Genomic DNA, 18491 nt, shown 5'->3' with positions numbered 1-18491 from the left:
GCTCTGAGGCTGCCAAGCTTTCCGCTCCACCAAACAAACCAACTCTGTCTGAAGCACTTGGAATGCAACCACTTTACATTTAGAGGACTGTTTCCCATTATACGTTTATACAGTGCCCAGTTCAACAGGACCCTGATTTTAGCCGGTGCCTTTCAAAACCCTTGTATTGTCACGCAAGCAACAGCAACAACTTTCACCTACCAAAATCACCAGCGCAAATGAGCAACACTGTGTGAGAGCGCTTGGGGACGGCAGACAGTGAGAAGCATAAAGTGGTTATTGAGACACGCTTGTAATTTAACAGAGTTGATCTGCTCCTTTAGGCTACAAACAACTAATTCTCACTTCAGCCAACCACAGAAAAAGTAAATAAAAGTTGTAGACGCAGCCACATCTATTAAAACATACTGTCGTTTAGTAACAAAAATAACTGGACTTCACAAGGTACTATATTTTGCAGCTGGAGATAATTTTATGTTAAATGACTAAGCTGTTTCTCAACCTTTGCTAAGCTCATTATACCCTTTAAGTAGTTCAAGTTTCCAGATAACCAGCAGCAGAACCAGGTAAGCAGGCAAAATTAGTATGGCTGGGAAAATTTGTATCTGTCACACAGGTCTGGTTCCCACACACTCTGGTTACATCATTACTTAGTCTGTTAACTAGGAAACCAATTAGGCCAGAGAGCTACCATCAGGTGACCAAAACACGAAAATGCACAAGAAACCCTACCCGAAAGATGGGATTTCAGCAGAGGCCCTCAGATAGCTGACTCCTCTTCTGCTGCACTGCAATTTTCGTATTTCGTTTCACCTTTGCTTTCAGGCTGAGCTCTGAGGTCCCACAGATTGATGGTTGAAGCAGCCTTGTTTCTCCCCCCAACAGGTGCACTGAGAAAATTGTTTCCTGCATCAGAAATTACACAAAATTATGTAATAATTTCTCTCATTTACTCTGGAAAATTTACTTCTCCTTCACACCTTTTAATTTACAGTGCGAGAACACGGCAGTCGCTACGGAACTGAATGCTGCACTGTGGGCAACAGTATGTTCATCTTAAAGGAAAAGGGTGGGTAAGACGAGGGCACAGCTAAAGTTTCAGAGCACAAATAGCTTCAATAACTATTATTTGTTTTCTGCGAACCTTGAAGGCATTTCTCCACACACGGAGGAAGCACAAAGGTAGCTGGGCTCCCCCTCAGGAGAAAAGCCTGCATAGGCAGAGGGGGCCAGCATGGGGCACCGTGAGGACAGGTAAAAGCCAACTTCCTGCAAAGCGTGCATAAGAAGGGAGTATGCATGTATACATAAATAAATACACTTAATCTCTATACTTCATCATTGATCTAGCCGTAGCAGTATTACACATATGAAAAATAGAGCTTACGTGGCTAGAATATATTTTATAGGGACATACACATTGTGTGTATCACAGAATCACAGAATCATCAGAGTTGGAAGGGACCTCTAGAGATCATCTAGTCCAACTCCCCTGCTAAAGCAGGATTGCCCAGAGCACATCACTCAGGACTGCATCCAGGCGGGTCTTGAAAATCTCCAGGGAAGGGGACTCCACAACCTCCCTGGGCAGCCTGTGCCAGTGCTCTGTCACCTGAACCGTAAAGAAGTTTTTCCGTGTATTTGAACGGAACTTCCTGTGTTCTAACTTGTGCCCATTGCCCCTCGTCCTGTCACTGGGAACCATTGAAAAGAGCCTGGCTCCATCCTCCTTCAACCCACCCTTTAGATACTTGTACGCCATAATAAGGTCTCTCCTCAGCCTTCTCTTCTCCAGGCTAAAGAGTCCCAGCTCTCTCAGCCTTTCCTCATAAGGGAGATGCTCCAAGCCCTTCATCATCTTAGTTGCCCTTCGCTGGACTCGCTCCAGCAGTTCCCTGTCCCTCTTGAACTGGGGAGCCCAAAACTGGACACAGTATTCCAGTTGTGGCCTCACCAGTGCAGAGTAGAGGGGGAGAATGACCTCCCTCGACCTACTGGCCACACTCTTCCCTATGCAGCCCAGGATTCCATTGGCCTTTTTGGCAACAAGGGCACATTGCTGGGCCATGGATAATTTACTGTCTACCACAACCCCCAGATCCTTCTTCTCTGAGCTACTTCCCAGCAGGTCCACCCCTAACCTATACTGGTGCCTAGCATTCTTCCTCCCCAGGTGCAGGACCTTGCACTTGCTTTTGTTGAACCTCATTAGGTTCTTCTGTGCCCAGCTCTCCAGCCTGTCCAGGTCACGCTGGATGGCAGCACGGCCCTCTGGGGTGTCAGCCACCCCACCCAGTTTGGTATCATCAGCAAACTTGCTGAGGATACACTCTGTCCCCTCATCCAGGTCATTAATGAATATATTAAACAAAATTGGACCAAGTATTGATCCCTGGGGGACACCGCTGGTTACAGGCCTCCAACTAGACTCTGTGCTGCGAGTCTAGTATATATATATGTATTGCATGCTACAAATGGTGCAGCTATTTTCTAGCTTGCACATCTTTCCTGGTTCTGGCATCACTTGAAGGGATCAGTGACTTGCTAAGTCCATGCTCATATCTACAGGAACACCTCCAATACCTTAGCTCTAGGCCAAGAGCATTAACAAGCCACATGTTTTGTCTACATTCTCATTCAGATTTCTTTTCTGTTAGGAAGGAGAGAGGGGGAAGAGTTAATAAAAACCTCACTCAAAAGCCTCAAGAAGAGACTTCATGTACAAGGTGAGGGAGGGCTGAGGACATGGGAGGTCCTCACTTGTTTAAGGATCGTACTCAGATACCAGCACTACTACCATTTGATCAGTAGTGCAATGCCATTGGTTTAAAGACTTTTTTCCTCGATGTTGTCCCCTTCATTTCTGACGGCCTGTCGTCTTCGTCATTTTTGGAAAAAAAAAATCAGAGGAAGTAAACTAATCAGAAATACTTTACTTCCCGATGATTTTGTTGAGCAGATGATTTGATCACTGTGTAGAGAAGAGCAAGCTCGTCTCTGCCGGACGTCTGCCAGCTTAGGGAACCAGGCTCTTGCATGTTTTCCAGCACAAGCACCTCATTATTAATTCATGCTCCAGGTCCTCTGTACATGCTGTTACTAATATTAGGTTTCGACAGAGTAATGAGCAACAGCAACAGACTGACTATCTTAATATATTTTAAATAATGTTTGAAATACTAAATTTGAGTTTGGATTTTTAATTAGGGTCTGAGCGGGGTATTGACAATCTTCCTACTGTTTTGCAGCCAGCAAGCAAATAAGATAGGGATTGTTCTGATCTGAACACTGAAAGCCAGTCCGATTTAGGGGATGGATCTGAAATGTAACACCAAACTTTAAAGCACGAGGGAAGCCTGGCTCTGGGTTCTGCACCCAGACTTTGACCCATCCCTGTACTAAAAGGAGACTTTTGATATGGGACTGTAGGAAAAGTAAATAGTTGTAAGACCAGCTCTCATGGATACATTTTGTAACATGCTGTCAGTGAGCTGCCCAGGGACAGTGTGATTCTCAAGGATGCCACTGGTATTAAATAAAGGGGACATGGGGTAGCTGAACATAGAGAAAAGGGGTTGTTGTGGTATAAATCTATACCATAAGGGTATATACAGTAGGAAACAAAAAAAATAAAGCAGGCAAGCTGTGGGTCTGAAAACCCTACAGGACTTCAAAGTCCTTCCCACTGCTGTGCTTCAGACAGGAGCATAGGTCAGCATCTCTTCCTTGGTTGGATATACATATACTAAAGGACTCATTTAAAATTTGAGCTGGGCAAAGAGCTGGAGCCATTTTTCTGTAAGCGTGCTGTGCACATTTCTGAACGCAGCCTCTTTGAGAGGGAGTTCGCAATGAAGATTTCCCTGTTCTGGAACTCACTCCTCCCACTTGGTCTGTCGGAGCCTGAATACATTGACCTATGGGGCACATTGCAAAGCCTAACTATTTTCCCAGGATTTTTCTGAATGAATGACTTGAGTAGGTAGAGAGAAGAACGTTTCATTTGTACAGTACATGGAGGCTTTTAATTAATAATGTTCCCATTTGAATGCCTATTGTATTTTTAAACGTGCTTTGTATATACGCCTAGAGCATCAGATAACTGCAGGGTTGGTTTTTTTTTCCAATTAAAAAACAAAAAATCCTACAACATTGTGGCATTTCTGCAATGTAACACCAATCCTCTTTTCATGATAGCTTTATACAGTGCCTAGCACAGTGGCCCCTGATCTGGACCATGACTTCTAGATGCCAGCACCTAGCTAGCACCATCCAAACTATGGCAGGTCTCAGGGATGTGAAGCTTCACATCAGTTGGGGAGTTTCAGACTGCTGATCATCACTCTAGAGTTCAGCATGTTCTACGTACAGTCAGTAACATTAGAGAAGTGCCTAGGCACCTCATGGAGGTTTTACCTTCTTCCTTTCTGGACTTGGAGTTCTTGAGAGATTGGGTCTTTTCTTGGGTATGTTGGGCACTTCCTTCTTTTTAGAACAAAAGAATCAGCCTGGTGAGTCTTTTGATGGCAGAAGGGTTTTGTTTGTTTAAAAGAAAGGTCTTAATAGGAAGTCAAGTTGGTACTAGTTCCTACAGCTTGATTAAGCATTTTTCAATGTTTTTTTTTTTTTTTAAAGAAAAAGACAAACACAAAACCTTTCTCACTAAAAACACACTAAGTTGTGATACCACAAAGTTGCAATTTTATGTCTGCTTTGGTCCCTCCCTAAACACCCTGGAATAGCCTGAAAACAAACATCTTAGTTTTTCATTTCAAAACGTCTCTGAATTTCAAAATTTCCTACAGAGATATTTATTTAGCTCTTTGGTCCAGCTGCTGTTCTGTGGGTCAAATCTGACTCAGGGAAATGCTTCATATGGTCCAGTTCTTTTCCACACCAGTGGGAGGTGTAGGCTGCTTTACTACAGTACATATTTCCGAAACCCATCAGTACATCCTTTTGTGCCTGGTCACCACACCTGCCCTGAATTTGTCTATGCAGAAAAGGTCACCTTCTCCTGTGGGTTTGTGTGCGTGGAGCAGGCACAGAGCAGATAACATCATCCTATCAGCATAACTGTATGGGAGATATTTTTCTGGTTTCACTTTGCTGATTATTAATTTTTTTTTTTTTTAATTTACACCTGGACCAGTGACAAATATTTTGAGAAGACAGACGAGGGCGCTGCCAGCAAACTGGAGTACTATTGCACAACTCATTGTATTTAAGCTGTTTTCTTGATGAAGAGTTGGTGTGTAAAGACAAGTATCCAACAGGCTTTTTCCATACACTGTATTTGTCCTTGTTGTTTTAGCTCGTTTTTTGTTTTGCTGCTCTTTCTTTGAATTACACGAGAAAACAACCACCCTTCCTGAAAGCCTTAAAAAACCCCTCCTGCCACCTCCGCTTTTTCATTCCTTTTCACTGAGTAGGCTGCCAAAATTGATTTTTGATTGGTTACTGCAAAATGCAGTCCCTTTCTTGATTGCCATGTGGCCTTCCCTCCCGTGATCAGGCAAGCGAGGGGCAAAGGACCAGGTGAACTCAAACCTGTCTCCAGAATCTTAATGCAGAGCTCCTTTGAGAAATACTGTGGACAACCACACTGTTTTTCTTCCTCTCTGAAAGCCCTGTAAGAATCTTACACTTAAATCAGGTATTGTACAAGCTTCCTTATGTAGCTCTGTCAATGCACCACAACCCTGACCTGCAGTACTCTTGTATCTCCAGCTCCCTCAGGAAAGCAGCATGATTTGTACTGAACTGTGAGAAGAGCTCAAATTTGTACAAATTCTGCCCTTACATGAGGATGCACAGAGGTCGGTTACAAAGGAGAGGGATGGATTTAGCTTTAAGCCAAACTAAACTGCCACTTTCCAGAAGGAAAAGGCTTATGAGATACATGATGCCACTGAGTAACTAACCTATTGCAGGTACAATGACCAGCATCTTATTCTATTTCTATATTTTTATTTACATGATGCGTGTTCTTCAGAATTAAAGGCACTTATTTTTCCACTGCGTTTGCAGTCAATGGATTCGCAAGAAGATTTTGACTGGAAAATACCATGCTTTGCAGCAAGTGCAAACAAATATATGAGAGGAATAAGCAGTTTTAGATCTAAAAACCCTTCCTATATAAAAATTAATATGTGCTATAAAGAACTGATTCACAACAAACTGCTCTCAGGCAATTAAGATTTATGTCCAAAGGAATGAGATACAATCACATATTTAAAGTATCCAATGCTTCGTATAGTTGTTCAGCTATGCTTGCTGCTTCTGGCAATGAGATGCCACCAAGTAAAAGGATAATTTATTGCAATTGTCTTTCCCTTAAGGGTCCTTCTTTCAAACCACTTATCTGAATACATGCTATGATGGAGATTGTTATGACTGAATTATTGAATCTATTTTGCAATTAGGAATTTGTACACAAAGTCTGAGAGATGTGATGGGCAACTCCTGCTCTTCTCTGATTATGTTGAGTGTGAAGAGCTCTTGGAGACAGCCTTACAACAACTCTAAGACAGAACAGAAGGAATTGCTGACTCCAGAGCCTACAACATGCAGACAACACCATGTAGTGTCTCCTCTGCAAGATAAGCCACACAGCTAGTGATAACCGAATACAGACAGATACCTAACTCCCAACACTAGAAAAGTACAAGTGATAATGGTGGGAAAGGTTTACAATGGCTTACCATGAGCGTTTATCACAAGCAAATGCAGACCGTTATTCTCCAACTAAGTTGGACTGTAGTTCTGGTATTTTCAGTTCCACAGTGCCCATGGATATTCAGATAGCAACTGTGGCTTGATATGTCCGTTTCCATCTCATCTGGCTGTGAGGTGGCTAGATCTGTATCATACTGCTATGAGCTGCACAAATGCTGCTTCCAGATTCAGCTGCTGCAAAACATTTTACATGAGTCTGAACAAAGAGATTCCAGCTGGTCCAGGCTGAAGCAACATGTTTGCTTCCTTCTCCCTTTCATCTCTAAGCTCATTCATGCTGAGAGCGGATATAATTGCTCTCTATAAATACATTCAGGTTAGGCACTAAAGCGAGAGAAAAGATACTTAAGCAAATGGACAATGATGACACAAGGACAAATGATTACTAATGAGCAATGAATAAATTCAACCCATAAATTAAAGTTTCTGATTATCAGAAGACTGAAGTTCTGAAACATCTTTCCACTAAAACTAGGAAGAAAAAACTAGATTTTTCATGTGAAGCTTAATAAACCTATAGACTATGAGATACAGTCACTTACAACAGCAGAGGAAGGGGCTTGGTAATCTAGGAGATCCCTTCCACTCCTATTCAAACAGTGAACACGAAATCTAAACCACTGCCTGGAGTTTATATTAGTCTTCTGTTTTATCTTTATTCCAGGCCCTTTGGAATCTGACTTTTGTACTTTCAAGCCAAGTTGATCTTGCAAAATCTCTTATAGGTTGGTCAAATTTTAGAACGAACACCTAATCATTTTCCTTTCTGATTTGCCAGATATCTATTACTTGAGCATGATCAACCTGATGGCTTATCCTCCTCAACTTCCGTGACTGTCTATGAAGGATTTTCTTCATCTGCCTTATGCAGTTCTGTTATGATTCTTGTGTCTCTTTACACCTGACCTGAAAATGCACCCCTTCACAGACATATCACAGTCATCATTCTATTCCAGACTACCTCCATTTGTCTTCAGTCTTTGCAAAGGACAACTGGCTATGACCTAGTATGGTAAATACTAGGCATGGTAAATAAGGGCACTAAAGCCTATTTTGGTAATTGGTTATGGTACTAACAACCAGTTTTTCTAAACTAGGCTGAACCACCCTGACACAACCTTCTTCCTACTTGTCATCCATGCTTATAAGTTGAATGTAATTTCTGACCCAGGCCACTCATTAGATTGTCATGCTTCAGCTCTGTTTAAACTTTACCAGTTCTCTCCCATTCCACAAAGCTAAAGCTCCTGTACTCGTTATATTGTGTGCTAAATGCTGACATTTCCTTTTCTCCTGGTTTTGATGAGTACAGTTTTAACGTATTGCCATCCATCCATCCATCCATCCATCCATCCATCCATCCATCATGCTGCTGCAAGAAACATCTTCTTAGTCAATTGCCTGACCAAATCACCCTCCTTAGGCATCTCTCACTGGATTTCTCTTTTTTTATCAGCCGATACAAGATTTTGCTTTACTTTCAAAGATACTCATAAACTGGTTTTACCCACCTACTGCATCTCGTTCAGCCCCTAGACATGAGCTCCTCCTTGCAATCCACCGATGTGGTGAGCCCCTACCCCCACCTACTTGCCTAATTTTCATTTCCGTTTATGTTCTGTTCCAGCCATCATCTCCTGGGAGCAGCTCTCTGGTAACAACAAGTAATCTCATTATTCTCCTTCAAAATGCTGATGTAAACTCTTCTGTCACGATGCCTACAAAAAAAAATTGAACCACAATTACTAAGTTGTAGTTCTATGATTGTTGTTTATTATGATGATCAGTCGGGTTTAACTGTTTCTTTGTACCTCCTCCTTTCTTGTCGCAAACATACTTTGTAAATGGTCCAGGGAAATGACTGGCATCTTCATCTGGATTTATACATAAGTTAGTTCAATGGTATTCTGGCACTTGACAAAGGCCTATGCTGACACTTAACAATAACAACAGGAAAAAAAAATGACTGTTATGTCAGAAACACCATGCTTTTGTTCCACCTACTGTCATTCCCTCTCCAACAGGGAATCCAGTTCAGGGGCTTCTGATCTTTATTTCTTATACTGTTAGTCAAACTGGCCCTCTAGGACTCCCTCTGCTTTGCAGACACTCCTCATAATGTTTTTTTCTCTGGAAGAAGAGAACTATCAATATATTGGGTGAAGAACTAGAATATTTTTAGTGAGAAGACCACGGAGGTGAGTTCAGGTCATCCACAGAGCAAACTGAATGTGTTCTACTGTGTTTCTAGTGAATGTAAAACAGAAAGCGAACCAGTGGAGCTGTGGTCTATTCCCAGGTCTCTTATCCTTTTCTTGTGGCTACTTTGCTGGTGAGGGCAAACCTCTTCACTCTTTTGGGAGTCCATTTCTGTTTGTTTTTATTGCCTTTCAGATTTCAACTAAAAGCTTCCTGGGGAAGGGACAGTCTCTAACACCATGTTTTGAAGTCCCCAGCACAAACACTTTTAAGTGCTATTGTGACCTCCTGCACTGCCATCTTTTATATAACCCAACCAACAATATTAGACCCTGAAAAGCGGCCTGTCAAAAACTCCCTCTTGCTAGAGGGGGAAACAGTGCCTTCATTTGGAAAAGGCAGGTATATCACAGAGCTGGGAGTCAGCAATTTCCACAGAGATTTTGGGAAAGGGTAGACAGCAGCTCGTAGGGCCTGAGAGGGAACAGAAAGAAGGACTTTCTGAGGCCTGGACAGAATTAACAGCAACTCAGAGTCCCCAAGTCAGCTGTAAGTGGGCATGGAAGCAAAGACGTGCCTGCAAGGATTTTGTAGGCAGGGATAGAGCTGTATGTGATTAATTTTTATTTCAGTTTCAGCCCGGCTACTTTGCGTTTCCTCTCTTCAAAAGGTTACGCTTCTCATTTGTGCTCTACACAACCTGGCTTTCTGAGTTTAAAGCCTCCCAGTCTTCTCTGGGGAGCTCACTATTAAAGAAGGTCTAGAAGGCAGCTCCACCTCAAAGCTCTGGCCAAACCAGAGTTACGCCACATCTCCACAGCACAAAATCCTTAATCTAACATTTTTCTTGCTTTTCATATGGCATAGGAAGAAGGAAGAAGTGGAAAACATTAAATATAACAGGGTATTGGTCTTGGTAATACTGTACCCCATATACCAAAAGCACTTTAGTGCCATAATGACTACATTCACAGAGAATAAGTCTGATGAGAAAATGGAGTCACATGCCAACCAATTCGCCAAAAGAGGTTTGCCAGTCTGCAAACAGGGTTCAGAGACTCCTTCTCAGCTCTCTTCCTTCCCCATGATAGCCCTTAGGTAAATGTTTGCAGGAAATTCAAATACTTGTGAGCCGGCGGAGTTGCTGCTTCACAAGCCCTAACAAACGTAAACACTTCTGTTTCAGCACATCTGCCATTGCAATACCCACAGCTTTTCCAGAACCAAAGGATTAACTTTATTGTGCATTTGCTCAGCAGATCTGGTAACACAATATTGTACTTCTAAGCAGACAGATTACTCACAAGTTTCTGGATGCTACATCTTTAGAAACTCACTCTACTTAAAGATAAGTGTTGAATCTTGTAATCCCAGAAACATCCAACTGATGTAAAAAACAGTTATACCAAGGGCCAGATGGATGCTATTTTTCCTCAGGTTATTTAGATATTCCAAAAGTAATGGTTTTAATATTATTTTTTGCACTTTAATATTAAACAGATGCAGCTTGTTTGTAAAGACTGCTGTAAGCCATTCTTTCTTTAGATTTATAAAATAAAATGATAAAGGATGTAAATAGTTAGAAGTTTGTTTTGTATTACTTTATCATAAAAGGGAGAGATGTTATATCAATACAGAAAATTACATGGGTTTTATATGATATATGTATTAAAGAGCATTTTATGGGCCTGTATAGGGAACCTCTTCCAACACTTCTAGAAACCAGGAGTAATGCCACGGACATCAATTAAGTTACTTTATTTTTCATAAGGGTACACTCAAATCTAGAAAAAGCATATTTATGTATGTGCGTCTGTGTGTGCAGCTCAGCACATCAGATACACTTTATTAAATACTAAGACACTTAGAGAAGCATTTTCCTGGAAAGTCAGGTGCCATCTTATTTTCTGGCTTATTTGTGAGGATGGCCATCATCCTGCCCCAGTCTAGAGACTAATCACGAGAAGTGCTGAGTTCTCACAATTTCCACCTGACCCCATGGCAGCTGAGAGCTCTGCACTGCTGTACGTTGGCCCTGATGCCTAGTACTAGCAAGGCCCAAAGAGACTAAAAATAAACACGCATTTGTATTGAAGGAAGCAAAATGTGATTGACAACCCTCAGAGCAATTTGCCTGCTAATCAGTTAGGAAGCTTCTCCCATAACCCTGGTCTCCACATTCAGTTGACCTCTTCTATGAAGTGTTTCGCCCTTTGACCTAATGAGAACCTGAGCCTCCAAGTGACTTTATTTAACCAAAATGTGTACCGCATATGACTGATTTCTTTGCACTTTATAGACATGAGACAGACTAATTGCAAAAGCTTGGAGATAAACTGTGTCTCTGAAGTAGATGTACAATCAAGATGTCCACTCAGCTGAATGCGTCCCTTTCCTCACAACCAAGGGAAATTGGCCAAACTGATGAGCTATTTAAGTGTTTTGTGAATAGGCATCCTTGAAATGTGAAATATTTAATTACAAGGAGTATTGTTATTGCTGCTGACTATTAATTTCACTCTGCCTCCAGTTACTTTATTTTATTATAATGTGAGGATTTCTTCTCAATCAGATTATAAAGCATCTTGCATTATAAAACCTTAGGTTCTGATGGTGATAATTTTTTGAAACATTCATTTTGTCTGGGTTGATAATTGCTATGCTGAGTTCTCATTCAAAAGCAATACTATTATTATTGTTGTGAAAATTCAAACATGAAGATTTCAGACATTATTGAGTGAATGACAAAAGTACAGTTTCCAAACTATAAAAACATATTTTGACCTTAGTTCTTACAAGAACTCTGCAGCCAACCATCTTAGTGTCGAAATAATCTTAACTGAGAAAGTAGCACTTAGTCTTGCTGTGGAGGAAACTGGTTTTATTTGACTGAGTTCTGAGAGTTTAAAAATCCAACCTCTAAGCCTGTTAAGTACACACTTTAAATGCCCTTTAGAGTCCACGTTACCAACATGTTTGGTATCCTTCCTTTCCAGGGGCTTTAATAGGATTGAGGCCGCTGAGTACTTCTCAGAAGTTTTCAATGCCTCGCAGAATTGTGCCCACAGGAGCAGTGGACTATATGTGTGGGTAGAGCTTACTTTGCCTTGCCATCACTGACTAGTCCTAACGGTGGTTGGCCTGAACTTCCAAGTCTTAGAATAAAAAGAGGTTCTGAATTCAGGTGTTGCCATGTGATTTTTAGAACAACACCATAACACAGTCCCTCTCTACTTTTACAGAACAGAGCTGCTCTGTCTCCATGTCTCTGAAACAATTTGAAATTCCTTTGTCAGTTCTCTCTTCTACCTTTACAAAACGTTTCCCTGTGTTGCAAACCTAATTTATCATTGAAGCAACACTCCATCTAAACTGGAGGCAGACACTGCATTGACTCAGCAGGGATTAATAGTCAGATATCCTTCTAAATGAATTGAAGATACAGTCAAGCTGAGCGGTCCCAATCTGAGCTTTTCTAGACAAACCTCAATATTAACATCTCTATTATGAGTATGTAGACAGTTCATAATCTGCATCTATGTGATCATATGTAATTTAGTTTGACAGGAGTTTGCTTCAGGCAGTATGATGAAACCCCAGTAACACATATACAAAATAGAAATCAGTCAAGACAACTCTGAGTTTCACAGTTGCCTGATGGCATGGTTTTGGCCAGGGGAGCAAGACAGACTTTGTGGATAATCACCAGTGTCGCCCTGGAAGTATGAAGACTGTGCTACTGTCTGCAAAATGATCGCCTTTCACCCTGCCAGGGGGCCACTGAAGATACCAACCTCATTTTACTGTGAGGAAGAACATGGTAAAGACCAGCCAGTTGTGCACAATACAGGAGGCTTGGGTTGGGGTACAATTCCTGTTCTTTCAAAGACATCAGCTGTGAACTTAAATAAGAGACTCAGCCCACCTACATTCTGCACGTAACATGGGAACAATAGCCCTTCCTACCATTCAGGGGTTGGGGAAGGCAACCACACACACAGAGGTGGTGTTTGGGAGTGTATTCACCACGTGAGTGTTGATGCCTGAAGTCAAGAGCATGAGTGAATGTGCTGTGTGTTGGACCCTTGCTCCCCATGCAGTCACAGGAGAGGACTTACACTTGCTGGATCGGAAGCACTGACCAGTCAACATAGGATAAGTGCACTGTCAATATCAGTGTCTCAATGGGTATTTAAAATTAACTGAGATCAAGCCAGGCCATCTGCCAGGCACCATGACAAAACCTCTCCATCAACCGTTCAGGGAGCCCAGGTCTCGTACATCTTTATAGCAAATACTCTCTTTAAGTTAGGTAGACAACACTAAAGATGACCCTTACAGACTTTGGTGAGGTCGGCACTATGAATACTGCAGAGAGAGAAGTTCTCAACTGCTCCAAAAGCTGCCAAGCGCTTGATTTTACTTTAATGTTCCATCATTTTGCACTTTTCCTATGGCTATATTAGGCAGACTTTTCCTACTTATTCTCTGGACTAGTTGTCCTCTCCCTTTGGCAAAATTATTATACGCGACTACAAATCCAGTTCTGCACTAATATTTCAGCTCTGCAGGTAGTGATCATACTAATAAGTATCTTCTATTCCAGTAGCATTTAACCACAACCAAGATGGAAACCTAATGGGCCCAGCTGTGAGCACAGTGATTTACCATTAGTTTTATAAAAGTATCTGATAGAGATCTGAATCTATTTTGCACAGTTGGGTTTTTTCCTTTTGAGGAAAAAAAAATAAATAAATCAATCTCTGTGCCAAAAAATGTGGACAATGAAAACAGATGTGAGCATTTACTTTTCTGGCCATGCAGTTGGGAAAAGTGTTCCAAGAAAGAAAGCTCTTGAAGGAAAAATTAAAATCAGAATAAACTCCTGTTGAAAATAACTATTCATCTGATTCATATTCTGGATGATTGTTAAGCTTTTTTTCCCCCCCACTATCTTGAACCCCAAAGAGATTCAGGATAAGGTGCTAGGGTTTTCCACGACACAACAAAAAGAGCAAAATCTGTAGCGACAACCAACAGCAAAGACAGTCTCCACAGAGCGCTCACAGAAGCAGAATAAAAATCTGAACTACTGCTGAGAAATACAAATACTGCAACAGCGAAAGCTTTATGCTGGCTTGAAGGCTCTACCTGGTGAAAAGCATCTACTTTAGGTACTTCTATGGCCTCTTTCCCATAATATCTCAAAACCTTACACCTTCTAAATGATCACATTCTCAGAGAGGCACTATTTATCTCAATTTTATGCAAGGCGAGTTGAAGCAAACACAAAGATTAAAGACTTTATCACCAAGCTATTTAGGTGCTTATATCCTCATTGCTTTCAATGCGAATTTAGAAGCCTGAATACCTTCCGATTATCTAGATCTGTGTGACGCTCTGGACGCCATAAGGCAATTAGGTAGCAGAACAGCGAAGATTTTCAGCAGGAACTTTTATCCAACTTTAGTTTTAACTCTGCTCTTCCGACTACTGGTTAACACCCAACCAACGAGACCATCTTTCCTGTGTTTCACTTTATCCTTATTTCCTAACCCTGCCCTACCTTTCAATCCAGGTACAAATACACTATGGTGCTAGAGCAAAAATGCTCTTCATATCTCTTTGCAAGCTACGGGAAACTCTCGTATCAATGCTGTCACATGTGGTGTTGCTCTATAAACAGTTCAGAATAAATTTCTAAGTCTGTTCATCACTTTTCATATTAACCGAATGGTATGTTGGACATAACAATTGGTAAGGACACAGGGCACAGTGAATTGTATTAGAGAAAGTAGCTGCCATCCTGTAACATTTTAAAGATTTAAAACAGATACTTGAATTTGCGCTAACTTCTGTGTCATGATATCACTTGGGAAGAATGTAGTGTATTTTCCATCGTCTCCAACTCAGTGTTGAATCTATTTGTATTCCACGGTGTTTTCTGCTTTTGTTCTATGCAACATACGCAATAAAGAGATTTATACAGCCAACATCTAAATGATTATAATAACTATTCTAACAGTTAAATTAGTATGTGTAATAATGACAAGTTGAATGAATGTACAGTTTGCATACAGTGCTTTAATTCCATAATCTCACATGCTTAAGCTTTCGGATGGACAAGGAGGTGGATTACTTATATTAACAGTCTTTACCCTTTTTTGATATGCCGCTCTTGTAAGTTTACCAGCAGAATACTGAATGTAAAAGGCTTACTTTTCTTCCTTACCTCTGTTGGTCCTCTTAGGGGGAGACCATGGACTTTCAGGCGTCTGTAGGCTTCAGGTTGAAAACTATTAACTTGCATGCTTAAAATTAAGCAGCATTTGGAGGTTTGTTGAATCAGCAAATACAGGCATACATTAGTTATTTGATGAAATTAATAATAATTTTTTTAATAACTTCTTTGATGAGTGTAAATTTATTACTTGGCTCTGTTTCAGTTCAGTACTCTTTGCTTGGGTAATGTGTGCTTTGAGATTATTTTCATTTTACCACACTGGTAATGTGCACTAATCATGTTTTATCTTGTTGTAAGTAAATAGCTAGGGTATTGCACAGAACTGTTTGATCAGTATAGCATGATTTAAGAGAATGGTTATGCCTTTATTTGTCTCATAATCCTGCTTAACATCTGTATGAATCATTATAGTAAGGTGCGTGTTAATAATAGCTTCCACGTATACATTTATATATGCAAAAGCTAAAATATTTGCTGTCTTTTATTTCAGTAGACTTAAAGTGTCACTGTATTTTTCCATCAAAGCAAAACACTTTGAAAATATTTCACTTATCATACGTATATTCTCCCTCTACTCGCCTGTATCTTGCTTCATGAGTGATATCAACCTATGTTGCATGAATTGAAAATCATGAGCCTTCTGGTCTTTAAACACTCATGTGATAGGCCACATTTTCAAGCTTAATTCTGACATTATCAGTAAGGAAAGCTCTGGAATACAAAAAACATCTCGGAAACAGCTAATCACCAGGCCCATTACAAATCTTATGAGGTAACAGACCAAGCAGTAGTCTCTTTGCACACATAATGTACAATGGACTGCCTACCAGCAGATTTCCTGCACCCTGGCTGTGTTCTCTTCAAAACTGGGGGCACTGGGGGAGGAAGGTGGCCATGTCTTAGGAGAACATTGCACCAATCCATCCACATGAGCCTCCGTAATCTTTTCTTTTCGTAGAATCATAGAATGGTTTAGGTTGGAAAGAACCTTGAAGATCATCGAGTTCCAACCCCCTGCCATAGGCAGGGACACCTCCCACTAGACCAGGTTGCCCAAGGCCACGTCCAGCCTGGCCTTGAACACCTCCAGGGATGGGGCCTCAACAACCTCTCTGGGCAACGTGTTCCAGTGCCTTACCACCCTCAAAGTGAAAAACTTCTTCCTAATGTTTCATCTGAACCTGCCCTCTTCCAGTTTAAGGCCATTCCCCCTTGTCCTATCGCTACATGCCCTAGTAAAAAGCTCTCCTGTAGGCCCCCTTTAGGTACTGAAAGGCCACAATGAGATCTCCTCGGAGCCTTCTCTTCTCCAGGCTGAACAGCCCCAGCTCTTGCAGCCTCTCCTCCTAGAGGAGGTGCTCCAGCCCTCGGATCATCCTCGTGGCTCTGCTCTGGACACGCTCCAGCAGGTCCATGTCCTTCTTATGTTGGGGACTCCAGAGGTGGATGCAGTACTCCAGGTGGGGTCTCACGAGAGTGGAGTAGAGGGGCAGAATCACCTCCTTTGACCTGCTGGCCACACTTCTTTTGATGCAGCCCAGGATACGGTTGGCCTTCTGGGCTGCAATTGTACACTGCTGGCTCATGTTGAGCTTCTCGTCAATCAGCACACCCAGGTCCTTCTCCTCAGGGCTGCTCTCCAGCCATTCCCTGCCAAGCCTGCATTTGTGCTTGGGATTGCCCTGACCCAGATGTAAGACCTTGCACTGGGCCTTGTTGAACTGCATGAGGTTGGCTTGGGCCCACCTCTTTTCTTCTTCATTTCCCTATCTTTGCTCTTCCATAGATTCTCAAGACAAAATTGACCCCTATGTCAATATAACTGCTCCTTCCTTATGGCTTGGTGAAATGCAAACATTTTATTTTGCAACAGGCAAGTCAGAATTTGACAAAACATGCTGTCCACCACAGCACTGTCCACTGTAGTGATTTGGAATGCTCCCCTGGAAATCCAGCATTTCACTCCTGAAACTCATTCAGTAGCTTGTCTGATGCCCCTCCCACCTTGACTTTGATACAGACCTACTTAAAACAGAGGCCATGTTTTAAAAGACCTCAGTTCCTAGCCAAGTGCATAAAGGTATGTTTCAGGCCAAAATCCTGACCATAGAAGTTAAAGGAATTTTATCTATTGAGTTACGTGGGATAGGTTTTTTATCCTAGGTAATTTTGTGCAGAGAAAGTCTTTCAAAACCTGGGGCATTTACCTGCCCCCTGGTATTTACTTTGCAAATCTTGCCCACTACTGACAGCAAAGAGACTGAAATTTTTGCTACTCACAGTCCACATATTTCACACCAATTATATTAGAACATATTAGTGAATAATCGGTAGGAACATTAGATAATTGATAATAATAGCTGGCACTTGCATAGTACAAAGCTTTTCATCCACCCAAGAGGCTTCAAGAAAGATGTAGGCCATGATCAAAGAACTTGGCCAGAGGGATCCACCTGAAGAAACACATCCATCCAAACCAGTAAGAAAATTATTCTCCCTTGTAAAAGCAATTTTAATTCCCATACCTACTTACCAAATTTGAAATATTTCGTAACAGGTCAGGGAAGGTCATTAACAAATCCAACCTCTCCTGTACTTCCATTTCTGAAAAAAAAAAAAAAAAAAAAAAAAAAAGGTACATAGGAAATAGGTTTAAAAGAATACTAACCTTCCCATGAAACAGGATTTGGTTCAAATTTCAACTTGTAAGTTCACACTTTCAGTAATTACTTCTTGTGTATATAACATGCTTACAATATATTCTTAAGATGAAGATGCCCGCTGTGCAGATAGCTCATATAAAAAGCATGTGCATTGGGATAAACCTGAATCTAAATCATTAAGTGGTCAGTAGTACTGTTGATGATCTTTATTATTAAAGATTCGCTGTATAGTTTACCATTGAAATACCCCGGTCTTATCAGCCTACACCTCATCTTAGCTCTATGAATCTCACTCGCTTTAATGGGAGCAAAGTAAAAAAAAATTATACTGTAATGAGTTAGAAAAAGCCATCCCCTCTTAATTTCCAGACATTTGAAAAAAAGATATCAAGCCATGCATCAGATAACAGTTTCTCTTTCACAGCTCAAGGCCAAAAGTTTCAACTCTTGCAAACACCTTAGATTAATAGATCTAGCCCCTAGGTGATGTACAAGGCACTTTTTCACCACAAATATTACTGTAAAAATTGTTTCAGACAGTAAAGATAGTTTGACTACAAATTGGAGTTTACCTACATGAAGCCATCTAAAAAGGTCAACCTGTATCCATGAAAGTAGGTGATATCTACACACTGTAACACACTGAG

The sequence above is a fragment of the Vanellus vanellus genome (genome assembly GCF_965231255.1).
Source record: "Vanellus vanellus genome assembly, chromosome: 8".
Taxonomy (NCBI): domain Eukaryota; kingdom Metazoa; phylum Chordata; class Aves; order Charadriiformes; family Charadriidae; genus Vanellus; species Vanellus vanellus.
This window is presented reverse-complemented; position numbering follows the sequence as displayed.